This window comes from Protopterus annectens, chromosome 1.part0 (assembly GCF_019279795.1).
Source record: "Protopterus annectens isolate FY-2018-M chromosome 1.part0, PAN1.0, whole genome shotgun sequence".
NCBI classification, from domain to species: domain Eukaryota; kingdom Metazoa; phylum Chordata; order Ceratodontiformes; family Protopteridae; genus Protopterus; species Protopterus annectens.
Genome location: NC_056725.1, coordinates 1,509,322,462 through 1,509,340,203, shown reverse-complemented (window position 1 = coordinate 1,509,340,203; position 17,742 = coordinate 1,509,322,462).

Here is a 17,742-nt window from a genome sequence, read left to right as displayed (position 1 = left end):
GACTGTTCCTATTCACCACGGCAGCATGCCTTCATACATATGCATAGCATGCTGCCGTGGTGAATAGGAACAGTCCCTGCCGTGCAGGAATAACTTATTTCTGCACCGTTGCTTGCTGAATCCAAGGGTATATGTGTTCCACCCAATAAAACCATTTATTTCAGAATTAAAACCATGTTGTTCATATGACCTAATTCAATGACAACCTACTTACAAAAAAAAAATATATATATATATATATATATATATATATATATATATATATATATATATATTTCTGTGTGTGTGTATAAAAATTAAGAAATTTACATAATAATGAATATCATAAAAAAGAGAGAGAAAATACAGTAGTATAATGTCATATTGACCATTTCAAAAAATACAGAAATACAATTGAGCCCTACAATTTATTAGCTTTCGTCTTAAGGTAAGGTTTAATTGAAATGTGGTTGTTTTTACAGACCTCATGAAATAAAATATGCCATGTCATTATCAATTTCATTCAATGGAACATTACTACCTTGCACTGTCTAAGGAAAATTATTTACCTGTATAAGCCAGAGACAACCTGTTTCTTGGCTCTCTAATTTTCTAACAATTTTAATAAGGCACCCTCTCTTCTCTTGTAATGAAACTCACCAGATTCACTCATAGGTTCATAGGTGTTCACTAGGCTAATGACCACACTGGCCTTTTTTAAGCCTAGCCATGCATCCCAAATCTTTGACAAGTTCTGATACCCTTGATAAATGTAAGCATGGAGCTAGGAGATTAACAATTTGCAGGTTACTTATGTCCATTAGAGACATGGGTGCCAAACCAGGGATGAATTTCTGGCTTCTCATCCAATTGTCCAAGTTGCACTTGAATTGGGTTAGGGAGGAACTCTGCTTCATATGGATGGGGAGCCTGTTCCATAGACATGGTAGTCTCTGGGATACATACCTGTCTCTCCAGCAGGTCCTATTTGTATCACAGGCAAGGTTTAAGTCTTTAGAGTGGGTAATTCTGGTGCTGTTTGTTTTGTGGAAATGCAGGAGGTCCATCAGAGAGGGGTCTGACAATGCCCTGTATGCCAGGCATAGATCTCTCCTCAAAAGCCTGTAGGAGATGGAATACAAGGATAAGGCCTATGAGGCAGTCTGCAAAGGACATTTTACTTATGCCCTGTATTCTTTTAGTGAGGAACCTCTGTGGACGTTCCAGTTGTTGGATATGCCTGGTTAGGTACATACCAAAGGGGGCACTGTACTCAATGATAGGTGTGATTAATGCCAAATACAGTGGATTAATGATTTCCTTGGACTTAGATGCAATACCATTGTTTATAAGTTGCACAACATAGATTGATTTCCTCACCACTGCAAACATGTGGTGGTCAAAGGGTAGATTGCTATCTATGTGTGTCCCTAAGTCCCTGGCTACTGGGTCAAATCTAAGGGGTGTGTTGTCAATATGATAGTTATCAGGGATGGATGACTTCCCAAAGGATACTATTATGCATTTTTTGGCATTTGGTTATAGTCCATGGCTCTGGCACCAATTGTTTGTCTGTGTCAACCCCTCCTGGAGAACATTTGTGCCAGTGTGAGATTCAGCTACAGCTCCTAATTTGCAATCATCTGCAAATTTAGTCAGCCAGAGACCACTGACATTGACCTTGACTTCTGAGAAGTAAAAGTCAAAAAGGAGTAGTCCAAGGACTGATAACTGATGGAATCCACTCGCGATTGGCCTATTTGTAGAGGTGGACTCCCCACTTTTATCTTCCTGGGTCCTGTCTGTGAGCCAGTTGGCTATCCACTGGGTGACATACGGGTTTGTACCTAACATCTTGAGTTTGTCAACAATGCCCAAGTGGGGTATTGTGTCAAATGCCTTGGCCAGGTCATGGTTGGCAGTGTGAATGATTTTGACTTCATCCATTGCTTTGGTGACCTTCTCAAAGAAGTCCACCAGTTTGAGTAGGCATGATATGCCCTTGACGAAAGCAAACTGGGTTGGGTCCAGTATCTGAAGGTTTACTATATCTCTGCTGATCATCTCCATGATAATTCTTTCCATGACTTTACATATAAGACTGGTGAGACTTACAGGTCTGTAGTTTCCAGAGTCTGTAGATGGCCCGCCATTGTGCAGAGGGATGACTGTTACCTTTCTCCATTCATGAGGCACAAAGCCTGTTTTGAGGCTACAGTTAAACAGTAATTCCAGAGGCCCTGATAGATCATGCTTCACGCTATTTAGAAGGCATCCTGCAATATTGTCTGGGCCTATTGATGCAGTGTTATTGGTCTTAGAGAGAGCATTAAGGACCTGTTCCCCAGTGATAACAGGAGGAGTTATATTTGATGATATTTTCTGAGGGAAGGTTAAGTGGGATGAGAGGGGTAAAGCTGGAGTTGAATTTATCAGCCAGGAGGTTTGCTATATCTTTTGTCTCAGTATAGGTGGCTCCATTTACAATGAGCTCTGCACACAAGTGTGTATTGCCTTTGAGGTTGCGGACATAGCTAAAGAATGCTTTGTGTTTGTTCTTGGCTTGGGAGGCCAAACTTACCTCAAATTTGGATTTGGTAGACTTTATTTATCCTCTGAGTTTTTTTGTTTAGTTTGATGAGATTGCTTTTATCTAGGTCTATATTACCTTATCAAAAAACGCCTTTATCAAACACCTCTTTGTTGACGAATAAACAGCAAACTTCCAAATCTCTGAATGGCCACTTCCACAATTTTTTTCCCAGGGTAAAAAATCACTTGGCCAACCAAAAACCAAAAAACTTTTAAACCCTACAAAGTAGGGGGCTTTGCCCCCCACTCCCGATGTTGGGGGCGGTGCTCTCACACCTACCTAACTAAATATACCAACTCCGAGATCGCACTACAGTGGGAAAAAGGGCAAATTCCTGATGATGGCCAAACATTTTTCCCCTGGGGAAAAAATTCACTGAAGTGGCCATTCAAAGATTTGGGAGTTTACTGTTTATTGGTTGATGTAAAGGCATTTGATGAAGATGTTTTTCGATAAGGTAATGAAGACCCTTTTATCCTGCTGGGTGCTGCACCTCCTAATTTTTGCCATGATTTTCTTCCTCCTGTTATACAGCCTATTGATTTTCTGATTTTACCAGAGTGGCTTGTTTTTTTGAGTTAGTTCTGTACTTCTTCCTGGTAGGTACAGCTACCTCTATGCAGCTATTAACATGCTTGTACAGGGTTTCTGTGAACAGTTCTACATAGACAGCAGTGTTCTCAGGGTTTATGGGGGCTTCAAATTTTTTCAGGTTCTCACTTAATATCAGGAGGTTAGCTTTAGAATAGTTCCTTAATATTCCAGGCTTAGCTGGGGGTCCTGGTTTTATTTTTACATCAAAGGAGATAATTTTGTGGTCAGACCTTACTCAAACCTACAACCTTAGAACCCAGGCTATAATAGGCCCTACACTCCAAACACCTTTTCCCAAACTACAGAGTTCTGAAAATAGCTTTGCTGTACTTGCTCAAAAACTATGGCAAATTCTCTCACACATTCTTGATGACATCACAGACTATACCAATTACAGTCCTGAATTTAAACAGTATCTAACAAATTACTATAAATTGAAATACACTAATACAGGGCATCATATAGATGCCAAACCTTCCTTATAAATGTAACATCCGTTATTCACACTCTATTTGCTCCTTTCTTCACTATTAGCATTATTGGATTGATTTTCTATAAATATGCATGTAGGTTGTCTCTTTGTCTTCACATGATCTCATTGTCATTGTTTACCTCTATAATTGATAAGAAACAGTTTTTGTTATTGAACTGAGTATAATTATTTTCATGTTCCTACTTCGATATCTTAATTCTTCGTTCTTCATTTTATTGGCAAGCACAGCGTTCTATTGTCTTTATTTACCCATTTTGCTTTACCTGAACTTCAGTGTTATTAGTAAATTGAATGTAACCCAGTAAATAAAGTATAAACAAACAGCTAACTAAACAGACAAACAAATAAATAAATACTGAACTAAATGTTAACAAACAAAGAGAAATTAGCTGTATATGTTCAGTTCACAAATTAATGTAATGACATATATAATTTATGATAACATTTTAGTAGCAACAAAATAATAGCACAGCTGTACCCTGGGTGTCTTCATGCATTAATATATAATTAAATCATAATTTCAAAATTAGGTTAAGTAGCAGTAGTACTTCACCAAAAAGGAATACGAATCAGAAAAAAGATGTGTCACTGTTCATTACAAATGGTTGTCATGAGAGACTTCTAATCAAGAAACCTCACCGATGTCAATTCTTAAAAGCTTAGTTAATAAAGCATTATAATTGTGACAATGCAACTGTTTATGTGTTTTAGGATTGTGAGATTAAATATAAAGCTAAATACTAATATATGTACATTGAAAGAATTACAGTGCAGAATAACATTTCATCATTTTGTAAGTAATCCAGAATCGAATGACATCATGGGCACAGTGGTTTCAGCAATAACAGATATTAAAAATCCACAGGGATAGAAAGAAAATGTTTTCAAGTAATACTATTGAAAATAGTTTAGGAAATAGTTGTAAAGATTCATTTTGCACGGTGTTCTAAGTTAATAGCACCACTATCTAAGTTTCTCTAATTTGAGGCATCTTCCCTAAATATTTTTTTATTTTGTTTTGTTATTAATTTTAGCTACAAGGGGTAAGAGCAATGTTAAGGGGGTGCATTGTGCTCATTCAATTTTTATTAACCCAAGGATTTAATAAACTCAGTGTAGGCTCCATGTAGAGCCTACACGGAATGTACCCATGTACACGGCCACAGTTCCCCCCTCGGCAATGTGCTAAGTATATTAATAATGGCCTGCAGCCAAGGGACAGAATAGTATCAGGGATATTGAATCTGTGTAGGAAGAAGTGTAGAAGTTGGTTAGATGTTATGTACATAGTGACGCTGTCTGTAATGTTCCATGCTACTGGTGAAATGTGCTGTGTATTAATAGTTTGTGCATTAAGTGTATAAACTGTTATGTCTTTTTTTTATTTTTTAATTTTTTAATGGCCATTTGGGCAGTGCTGTGCAGCAGTGCAGCACAGTGAGCAGCAATGCCAAACTGTGCTTATACATAGACAGCTGACACCTGCCAGACATCTAAAAATAGAAACCAGATGTAATTAATTATGATAACTGTTTTTGTTTTATGTCTGGGCATCAGGATGGGGAGCGCAGCAATACCAACCTGCACTTACAGATATACAGCAGACACCTGCCAGACATCTAAAATAGAAACCAGATGTAATTAATTATTTATTTCATTTTTTTGTTTATGTCTGTTTAAGCCTGTTTGTGTGGCGTGCTATGGTTGCTTAGTAGTGTACATGAAGGTATACTACTTTATATACTATCCAAGTAGCTAAATGAGTAGTGTGACAGTCTAAAGTTTCTTAGGTCCTGGGTTTAAGTCCTTAAACACATATTTGTTGAATGCCACCTAAAATGTCTTTCAAATTAAAATCAATATTTTTACATTTGGGAGAGCTGCACAGTGCTAAGCACTGCTTAAACATAGTTAATGGCTAATACTGTTTGTGCATTGCTAAGCTTTTCTAAAACCATGTTTCTGTGAGTTTTCACACTGCTCAGCTTCGCTTAGCTGATTTGTGCAATGCTAAGCACCACAGTACTTTTTTGAGTGTTGCTGAATGATATGTAAGGGTGGGAAAACAGCCTACATTAAGGCCAATAGATAGGAATTCTACACCATTTGTTGAAGTCTGCTTATCTGCTGATATGCCAGGTGGAGTTGGAGAGGGTGCCTGCTGGCCAGAGATGGGGGGGTGCAGGAGTCCAAGTTTTTGTTGGGCATACACATATAGAGTGAACCTAGGGCTGCTGCAAGCAAGGTGGCTACCAGGGCTGCAAGGCTGAGGCCTTCTTGCTGGCTGGGATCTTAGAGGCTTCTTGTATCCGCTTACATTGGTGAGCACTGTCGTGCTGTCGAACCAGTATGAGATGATTGAACCAGAGAGAGACCTGGGGAACATTAGACTGGGCTTTGCCCTAGTGGCTGACATGCCCCTATGCATTTTTAAGTGTTTTTTTTTAATTTTTGAACAAATGCTGCAAAATGGCGCGTAATTCTGCTGGTATGCGCAGCTTCCCAACAGCTGCAGCTGGGAGGACTATTCAGTCCATGTTGAGTCAGTCAGGTTCAGTCTGCTATATTGTAACCTTGGCTATATTAAGGCAATAAATGGCTAACAATAAGCAATAAAGAATAAAAAGCAATAAAACAATAAACAATATAAAGAATAAAACATAAAAATGGGAATTAGAAATGATGGGCAATATGGGCAATAAATGGGCAATATGAACAATAACAACAATATACAATAACAATAACATTACAACAATAATAAAAATAATAATCAGCAATACCCACAAAGTATTAAGCAGCATTGTTGTTTCTCCTTAAGCATGTCTTTAATATTTGCAGCATGGCTGTATTCATTACATTGTCAAGTTTCTTTGCAAAATAGCCGTTTAAACTGTAAAAGGAAAAAATGCTAAAAGGATAAAATCAAAAAATATTTTTCAACTCATAGTATGGTTCAAGGCATTGTCTTCACAATAATCCTACATTTTCTTTTCCCTCCAGGAACAAAAAAAGGTATCCTGGAGGTAGCACACTTTAGAGCAATTTATGAGCTGATAGTGTGTGTAGATTTCACAGATATAATATAAAATTATAATACAGTGTCAACAGTCTAATTATTTAAATTAATTAAAATTATTTGCATTAGACTGTAGTCAACATCTCTGTGTTATCTCTGTTCTAAGTTGTAAATTAAAATACATGATTCATTAGAGTCATCCACTGCAGCCACAGCTATTCTTTGAACTGCATGCCAACAAACTGCCTACAACATCAAATAGTTCACAAAAACAAAATGTATAACATGATTATCCTGTGTCATATTACCACTGCCTATAAATACAACTGCCTACTGCCTAATCTATTTGTTCCATGATTACCAATATGTTTTCAGATTCATTTACATAACACCTTTTTCAGATTCATTTACATAACACTTAGGTAAGTCCACAGTCCACATTATGTGAAACTGTTCTGTATAGTTGTGTACCCATACTGTCTACTTGACAGCTACCTGTGTCATATGTGCTACACTAGAGAGGTATGAATTGTAGTCATAGTCAAATACAAAGAATTGTGTGCACCTGTAGAGGGACAACTGTGTGTAGGTGTGTAAATTTATCTGCTCTTGTACTGGTGGTATATTTAATTGCTCATTACAATCTTTATGCTGCTTTATCTTATTTATTATTTATTATTATTTTTTAATTATATATTTATATTAACTGTTTAATATTTATTATATTATTTTAATTCAACTGTTTTACTTGTTAACATGGTGTTTAATTAATGTTGTACATCCTGTTACTAATATAATGTTATAATGTTATTTTGGAATAATATATTATATGCCATAATGTGTATTTGAATTAATAATCATTAATACCATTTTGTTAATATTAATTTAAACCTACATTTGGTTATGTGTCACTTTTTTCCCAGTTCCCCCACTATCTGCCTACTTTGCTGCCTCTTGCCATGGCTGGTTTCCTCGGGCTCTTCCTGCAGCCTGGGTTGTGGGCCCTGCCCCTGCACTACCACCAAGCTGCGGGTACTCCCTGCCCCCTATGGGATAGCCCTGGGTGCCAATGGGTGGAGGGGGGATGGGATGGGGATGGGGGCTCTGGGGGTTGTGGGCACAGGATCATCTACCATGGTGATGATGCCTTGGCATTTGATGAATGGCATGTTGGCTGGGGGGCGATGATGCCTGCATTTGATGAAGTGCATGCTGGCACCCTCATGGGAAGACAGAACAAACAGACGGCCCTCGACCAGAATTGTGAGTGGTATGCTTATACTGAGAACTTTTTATTGGGCACAGTGGGTGGACACCTCCCTTCCAAGGTGTTTAGCCCACTGCACAGTCTCACACAAGTGTCTACACCCTCCTTGTGTGCTCTCTTTGTTCACACCTTCCCTCTCTGTCCACTACCCAATTCGCTCTCTCTCCCACATCACCAACTCACCTTCACCAAATATAAAAAAACCCTCCAGAACACCCTCACCCACACCCCAGCATCTTAAAAATAATCCCCAAATAAATTCCCCATAAAATCACATCAATGTCTTCCACACATATTTAACACACACACACATATACCTTGACACTAATAACACCTCTGTGAGTTAGTTAACTCAGCAATGTGTTTGTTCTGTAGCAGCAATTGCCATGCAAGTGTCTTCAAAGTGATTGCTATGGTCTGTCAAAGACACTATTACCTGCATATCCCTCCCTGCCTTTCTCCTGCTTTTACCTTTCTGCCCACTTATGTTTTCTCCTCCTTTTTGTATTCTTTTTTTTCTTTCTTTATATAAATTTTTTTTTTTTCCTTAATTTTAGATTTAACTTTCAACTGTCCCCTACTTTGAAGCTGTCTACTTGTGCAGCTGTAGGATGTTGCACTAACCTATGAATTCCACTAGCTGTTTGCAAAACTGTTGTTGCATTAGTTACGGCATTTAAATGCATTTTCAGTTGAGCTGCAAATTGTGCTTTTTCATGCAATTTAATGGACATTTTGCATCCCTATTTAACATTTACTGACCAATTTTTCAGGACTAGGGTTCCATAGAAACATTTGGCAAGCGAGGCCCCGTTGTTCCAGAAGCATGTCCTGAAAGAAGAAACCCAAACCCCGCAGGAAAGTCACGCAAAACTAAACGCGAAGGAACAACAGAAACCCACGTACAAAGGAACCCCATATGTGAGGCGGCCTGAGAACCTTTTTTTGTGAGTGAATAGGCATTACCGCTGTTCCACTGCTTCAGAAAATGTAATTTTTGTAATGAAAGTATTGTTGGAGAGCACTGGAGTCATGACAAGAGTACAAGAGTCTACTGCAAGAACACACAAGAAGAGAAGTAAAATGAGGTCAAATTACACAAATTAATGTAATCTTTATCAGCTAATGTTAAGGTAATGTTGCTCTTTAATTACAGTAAAATGTAACATTACAGAGAAATACAGGAAGCTAAATAATGTCCCACAATAAGTATGCCAATATAAATGGCTGTGTGTAAATAGATGTAGCAAGCCTTTACCATGTAACAGTGACTCAGTAGCTTAGTCTGTTAAATGTCTTATAAGCAGTACATTTTTAGTAGCATAGTCTTCTAATAAGCACCTTGCCACATGCAGATTTAAGTCCTGGTATGTCTGTCAGTGCACATTAATCACTGAGTCATGCACCCACTTGAATATCATAATTAATTCAAATATCATGTCTTCCATACTTTAACTAACATTATTGTGCAAAATATCCGTCTGCTTGTCACTGATGGAAGTTTCAGGCCTGCAGATGGGATCACATGCATTCACATCATAGCAAAACTAGGTATCACTATAGGTCAATACATGCATCTCAATGAGCGAGCTTTGTCAGTTACCTTGTTAGCTTAATTTTCAGTATGAAGTTACATGGTGTTCATAGTTTAGATTTCTGAGAAAATCGGCTTGCAATTTACTCTGTACTTTCCTCTCTGTAGCAAGCCAATTTTCTATACCTATAATGAAGCAAGCATGATCCGAGGACTGAAGGCACTATAATGGCTTCTGTTAGTCTCGGTCTTCATGTCCTTCACTACACCCATGCTAACAGCAATCCTGTTATTCTATCCTGCTTTCTTACATGGCTACTGCAAATGAATAATTTAGGGGAGTCTATGCATTCCTTAGACAACTGCATATTGTTTTGTATACATTTATCCAGGGTGTTGTTTTTCATTGTTAGCTTTGGGGAACTTAATCTTTACATAGTCAGTGTTAACACAACAGCAGAACATTTTTGTATTAAATGGGCAGTGTGTTGTATGCAAGTTCATCAACTGTGTAGTTCTGTCTACCGTATTATCACCAGTTTCAGTTTTGCCAGTTACGTCTAAGCAAACCACTACAAATAGCTTTCACTTGGTTGGTGTAAAGAATCCCATCCTGTAAGTTGCTAAATATAACTTCTTATAACTGGCCTACAAGCCAAAGCATGCAAAATGGCATAAAATGGATCGTAAATGCATTTAATAATATAATGGCACAATCCGTTGGATGGGTTAAATAGAAGCTAGCAAGTCTCTAATTTGTGTACTTATGAATTAATGCAATGTAGGAGACCTGATTTGAGAGTCCATGGCTTTAATTATAAGTGTTCAGAATTGTATGACTCCTAGAAACATTTTGGTCCTGGTTGTGTTAATACATAAGTACCCAACCAGGACTGAAATGTTAATCTTTCAAATGTTTCCGTGTTTCAAAGAACTGTTTCCAGAAGTCATAGAATTTTGAACACTTATAATTAAAGTTGTGGACTATCAAAGCAGGTCTCCTACATTACCCTTTGTCCTTCTTGTTGCTGTATCACCAAGAACAAATAAGAAATGACCAGAAAAAAGGGGAGGCTTATACTACCAAGTGTCATAGAGAAAAGTACAACACATCGTAATCTGCAAAATGATTAGTTTTCCTTTACTATGAAGGCCTGAAGCACTGCTTTTTAGCCAACTTGTGGGGATATTGCAGTTGTGAAGGTCTGAGTACTTTACAGTTAAAAGTCACAGGTAAATTGTGATGGATATGCTCATAGTCTATATAACGTGTAATTCAAAACATTCTGTGTACTACAGTTGTCTGCTCTATGTATTAATACACTGCAAGCTGTTAGTGTAGCCAAATCATCTATAACATAGTTCTGCAAAAACAAAAAAAATAATAAATAAATAAAATTAAATTAAAAAAAATTCTTTAGGAACCCTATAGAAACATTCAAGTTTTTATCAGCATCACACAATAATGAGTCAATGCAGGAAGTCAATGGGCAGGAAACACAAAAACCAGGATAGGACAGCAGTCCATTACAAGATGCTTGGAAACACACACACAGTGGAAATGTCAGTCCTTTTAAACTGATTCACCTCTGGAAAAAGTATGCTTTTCATAAAGCAAGTCACTTTCCATGTGATCTTCAAATCTAAGCTAGAGAAATGGATGAGAAACTGCAAATTTACCCCAGCCATGACCCCCTATCACTAATAAACAGGGAGAGCAAGTAATTAGGTATACCTGTGGTCTACAGTGGCTAGGTTTCAGGTGACTTGTTTGATCAATTGCCTAGTAGCAACCTACAAACCTATAAAATGTAAGTGAACAAATAAGGTGCTAAATGAAAAAAATACACAATTCTGTTTAATAAAGGTATAGTGTGGATGCAAAGTTCAGATGAGATGGAATGTAAATATTTCAAATGTTAATGGTTGTGGTGTGGCCACCTCTGGGAAATTAAATGTTTTCAAGGTATTCTCAGATAACGTGTTGCAAAACATCATATACAAAACTTTGAATGGGAAACTACATCTATTCAGCTGATACAATATTTTATAACAAAGCTGAACCTATCATAAAAGTAAACATTCCAAAAAGTTGGGCTTGGAGGTGTGACATCATAGCTTACTATATTTTATATTAAATCAGGTGTGCGCTTTTTTATTTTCTTGATGTTTGGATGTCTGTGGATTCATGTATAATAGAGAGTAGGTTGACTAGTTTCTGAAATGGGCAGGACAGAGGGCTTGCCTATCTACAAGGAATACTGTTATCAGTGTTTTGCTTGACATATTCAGTGTTTTATATATATATATATATATGGTCATTTGACCAGTTGCAGTACATATTCAGTGTTTTATATATATGGTCATTTGACCAGTTGCCATACATTTATATCTCTATCTATCTATCTATCTATCTATCTATCTATCTATCTATCTATCTATCATTGAAACACATAGATGTCAGGGAACTTATATTGGCTAGGCTTGTAAAGGGTCAGGGGCCATTAGCCTAGTATGCACCGATATGCAGTCAGAGTTGCCACTTTTGAGATTGCAACACCTACCTATCTAGCTGTGTGCACTACAGACTGACATGAGTATTGCATGGGCCACAGTGCTATTGTGTTAGAAAATGTGTAACTGTGCTTATAAGGTGGATGACATCTGTAGGGGCCCTGACTACATTGGCAATGGGGGTAACAGGGTGGAATAGGCACACAAAATGTTATAACCATCGCACACAGGCAAGACAGCCACAGAGGATATGCATACAGACACACATACATTCACACAGTTACCAGTATTCAGATTAGAACCCCTACCTATCTAGTTGCATAGACTATACTACTACATAATTGTCACATGCACCACAGAGCTTATATAATCTTCCAACCAGTAATCTTTACAAATATGTTAAGCTGAGGTTGAAACCAGTCATAAATATTGATTGGTAGATGAGCTAACAATCAGTTCACCTGATGTCAGCATTTTTATATCAAGCTGTTGCTGCTTTAACCTGAATAATCGGAACAGTGACAGAGAACAGATGATAAATGGACAAGAATTAAAAGTGATGTATCCAAAGTTCAAACCATAGAGGGCAACTGCATTTCATGTGATTTTTGTATTTTTCCCCTAACAGATTTGTTTGTTGTTGATGTGAATTGTACAGGTTATAGGTCACAGTAAAGGTGGGAAAAGTTTTGAAATTATTTATTGTAGCCTCATTTTTATATCACAAAAAAACGGGCATTTTAACAGTGGTGTGTACATTTTATATCAACTGTAACTGTATTATGTAAAACATGATCATTTTGGTGCTTCTACTACTGAAGGGGTCACTGGGGGGAATGTTTCATTTTGGTTCTTGTGCATGCTTGCACATAGTACTCAAGGGGTCACGTGGCAAATGTTTCATTTTAGAGCTTGTGTATACTCAGATATACTAATGAAGGGGTCATTGGGGGGAGTGCTTCATTTTGCTTCTTGTGCAAACTTGGAAGAGCTGATGAAGGGGTTGTCGATGGAAATGTTGCATTTTGGTGGTTCTGCATAGTAGGATAGACTGTGTAAGGGGTTGCTGGGGAGATGTTTAATGTTGGTGCTTGTGCATACTCAGACAACATCAGATAAAAATGTTATGTACTCACCATAATGCTCCTTCTGTGTTGTCCATTTTTTTCATTCTTCATCAACTACCTACCCTCCGAACCCCTTGATCTTTTCTTACTGTGGATAGGAGTGAGGATTTGGATGGGCTAACCAGGTAATGCATATGATATGCATATATATGTAGTCTTCCAATACATCTCTCAAACATCAGTAGTAACCTGTTTGCATTTCTTTCTTGTGCAGGTGCATGCACCTTGTGACAGTGACATAGCTTCATGAGCAGAAGAATGACAAGTGAGACTGTGGGTGTGTGGCCATTCCTACATTCACTGGGCTACCAGCCATGCCTCCAGGAGTGAAAACTACTACAACTTAAAACCTAAACCTGTAGAAAGAGTCTTAGGTTGCAGTTGCTGGGATCCTGCGTGCTCCTAACGCTTCTTTTATGATGGTCTCTCTCCAATTTTAGCTCTGCAAGTAGTCGCTAATGTTTCTAAAGTCATAACTACTGTTTTTACCTAATAGAGTTTTGTAACACCCATTTATTGACCTATTTCTGCTTGTAAGTGAGTATTTTACTTGGTTATTGCCTTATTTTGCTTGTACATTTGTCAAAACCTGTGAAAAGAGTCTTAGGTTGCAGTCGTTGGGACCCTGCCTTTTTATGGTGGTCGCTCACTAATTTAAGCTCTGAAAGTAGTCGCTAGTGTTTCTAAAGGCATTACTACTGTTTTTTTACCTTCAAGTGGTTTCTATCACCTATAATGTATTGTCATGTAGTTACTGAGGTCCTGCCCTCTTGAGTATCTGGACACGCTGTTTTGTGGCTGTTTACTATTGATTTATCAGTAATTAAGTAAAGCATAGCTCTTCTGTGGCTTTCTGGTCAGCTACTGTATCTAATCACTAGGAGGAATTTTGAAGAGCATGTTCACTACAAACGCTGCTCTTTCTTAAATTACTCTCTGTATGTGGTGACAAGCGTTACATCCTACTATATTTCTCTACTGAATGGATAAATACTGTATTGTTTCTATACATTGTATGTATATATAAATACCCTTACTTGCATGGTACATGAATGCTTAATCCTTTACTTGTATAGTGAATGAATATACTGTTAACATCTGCATTTAACCTGGTTTAGAACATCTAGATTTCTGTACCTAATTACATTCACTGGATACTTGTATTATTGCATTATATCAACTGTTGCTAATATTGAACATTATCTTGGTATACCTGTTATAGTAACTAGCAGATATCTAATTCTCCCTCTCTTTACTGACATACTTCTTAATCTGATATCTCTCTACCCATTCCTCTGCTTAACCTCCTATGCTATTTCTGTTTCCTTTGGTCTTCCTAACCCTATATTTCTTTTGTTTTGTATTCCAGCATTAAAGCCTAGTGCTCCTCATCGGGTTGTCCCCTCCCTGCTGACCCATCTCACTTGGTATCACTGAAGCAACATAGCAGGATAATTGTGTTGGCACCCAAGAAGCACCCCTATTCTCCTCTTGAACGACGGGTTATTGCTGCTTAAACCTTCCATTACTGCCTGTATGTCACTTTGCCTAATTATTTTAGTTTATGTTTTGTCCTATTGTGGAAGCACACACGTGACACCAGCTACGGTTTTCCCCTCAGCTTTCAGACACTTACCCCTAACACATTTCCTCTTTTACTGCTACTCCCTCCTACCCCTGGTTGTCTAACTTTTTCTCCACTAATATCCCACTTGCCTGCCTGTTTCTGCTCCCATACTGTCTCTAATTTGCTTTCCTGGCCTGTTGCACTCTTTTTCCCTCTTATTCCTTCCTATCCTTCATCAATTGACTATATCTTGAACATCTCTACTTGTATACTTTCTATTACCCCTATCACTGTCCCTCTGCTAACTATTTTTCCTTGTGCCTGTTATATTCTTGCAAACTACTGCCTACCTTCTTATCTTTCTTTAACAAACTCTCCTTTACATATCTCTAAACTATGTAGCATATGAAACAGTAGTGTTTCAGCTACTCTGCTTAGCTGATAGACTTCGCTCTCCTCTCTGGCTGTTTCTGCCCCGCTTCGCTCCCCTCCCTACCCCCTTATCCCACCCACCCCACGTACCCCTAGCTTTATACCTGACATACCACACCTCCTCCTTCTCTCCACCTATCCTAGCCTCCTACATACCACTCCTCCTCTATATCTTCACCTACCCTAAGCTCCTACCTCACTTGTACCGCCCTCCTGTTAAACCTCCCTCTATTACCTCCTCCTTCTCCCCTCTCCTCCCAAGAACTACTCACTTACCTTGATATCCACCTGGTTTCTTTTACTCACTCTATACTCTTAGCCTATATCCAGTTTATTCCTTTCTCTCTCACCTCAATATGTCTACCAAAACTTACAAACCAATATCCAAGACCCCTGTATTAGGAACTACTTTGGAAAACCTAACACTTCCACCTATTATTTTGCTTGCCCTCACACTACCCTACTTCCTAACCTGTTATGAATCAAATCCCAATTACCACTTTATCTACTCACCCAAACATACAGCCACTGATCTCATAAGCCTAAAAATTACTCATTTAAACATTACGTCTATCCCTAGCTACCTCCTTGCCAGATATCACAGACTGTCCCACATTAAAATTCTAAATCTCTTGATTAAGAAACCAAAATATTTACTGTACTCCCCTATCATAGCTTACCTTGAACATAGCCACTCTACCCTGGTTGACGGGGACATCCACCCCAACCCAGGGCCCTTAACCACTCCACCTGGTGTGGCAACCACTTCACTAAACTCTTCCCTACTACTACCAACCTCTAATACAAACACTCTACTCATAGGTCACCTTAATATATGAAGTGTCAATAATAAAATCACCCATCTCCACTCCCTTCTACAACACCACTCCTTTGATATTCTTTGTTTAACTGAAACCTGGTTAAAACCCTTTACCAAAGATAATGAAATCTTACCTCCAGGTTATAACATCTTGAGACTTGACCGCAAAACTAAAAAAGGCGGAGGAGTTGCACTCCTATTCAAAACAGAACTTAGTGTAACATTAATACCCTACGATAACCTGGACAATAACAAGACTGAACTTCTTATCTCAAAGCTACAACTAAACCCTAAAAAGTCCATCTATATTATCTGTATATATCTACCCCCTGGAAATAATTCTACTACTATAGAAAATAACCTTAGTTGGCTCTCCTCCTCCTATCCCCAAGAAACCATAATTCTCGGAGACTTTAACCTGGACTGGTCCTCTTTAACTACTAATAACCCAGCTTCACATATTAACCTCCATGACTTTACTCAAATAATAAACGCCCACTAGGACCAATAAATCTAACAACAAAGAAAGCATTCTAGACTGGATTCTCGTTAATAAACCTCTTATTAAATATCAGTCTGAGTACTACCTGATGACTTTAGCGATCACAATCTAACCTATATTACTAGACAAAGAAATGCCTCTAACAACACACCTACCTACAGGATCCTACGTAATCTCAAATGTTTCAACCCTATACAATTTAGAACTGAACTAAGTGCTTGCAATTGGAACCAACTAAAGACACTTCCTCTTGAAGAAGCTGTACAATACTTCAATACTACATTCCTAACTATTCTAGATAATCATGCCCCATCACGCACTATCCGAATTAAATCTAAACCTGCCCCCTGGTTATCTAAAGATACAAGACAAAAAATGCTACTTAGAAACAAAGCTTGGTTAAAATGGCGAGCTAGCAAATCTTCTGCAGACCAACAGACCTTTAGATACCTAAGAAACAGTACTAAAAAAGCTATCTTCTCTGATAAAAGAAGTTATTATAGCAATCTCCAGCAAGCTAATCACAATAACCCTCAAAAATTCTGGTCAACCCTAAACAGGCTTCTACACCCTGGACAGACTACCACTCCATCCCCTACCGGATCTGAAAAGAATTCCTCCCTTGATACTGCCAATACTTTCAACTCTTTCTTTATTGATACTATTAATTCTTTGGCCTCTCACCTCTCTAGTGACTATACTAGTATCCCTGACCCTGCATCCTCCAGACTACCAATCTTTAGGCTACAACCCATCTCCACTGCCTTTATACAAAAATGTATCCACAAACTTAAATCCTGCACCCCCTCGGCTGACCAACTCCCATCTGAATTCCTTCAAAAAGCAGCCTCTGAAATTGCCTATCCCATATCTATTCTCATTAACAGAACCATAACTGAAGAAACCATACCTGACATTTGGAAAATCTCTCACATCATACCCTTGCACAAAGGAGGTAACTCCTATGAACTCTCTAATTATAGGCCCATAGCTCTCTTGTCCCCACTAGCAAAGATCATGGAAAAATGTGTTCATCATCAGTTAATGGACCACTTAATAAAGTACAACATTCTCACTAACTGTCAACATGGATTTAGGCCTTCTCACAGCACAACCACCGCTCTCCTCACTTTTACAGACCATATTAATAAGAATCGTAATAACAGCATCCTGTCTTCAGCTCTCTTTATTGACCTGTCTAAGGCCTTTGATATGGTTAACCACTCCATTCTCTTGAAAATTCTTGAATCTCTCTCCTTAGAATCTAAGGCTGTCCACTGGTTTAATTCCTATCTTACAAACAG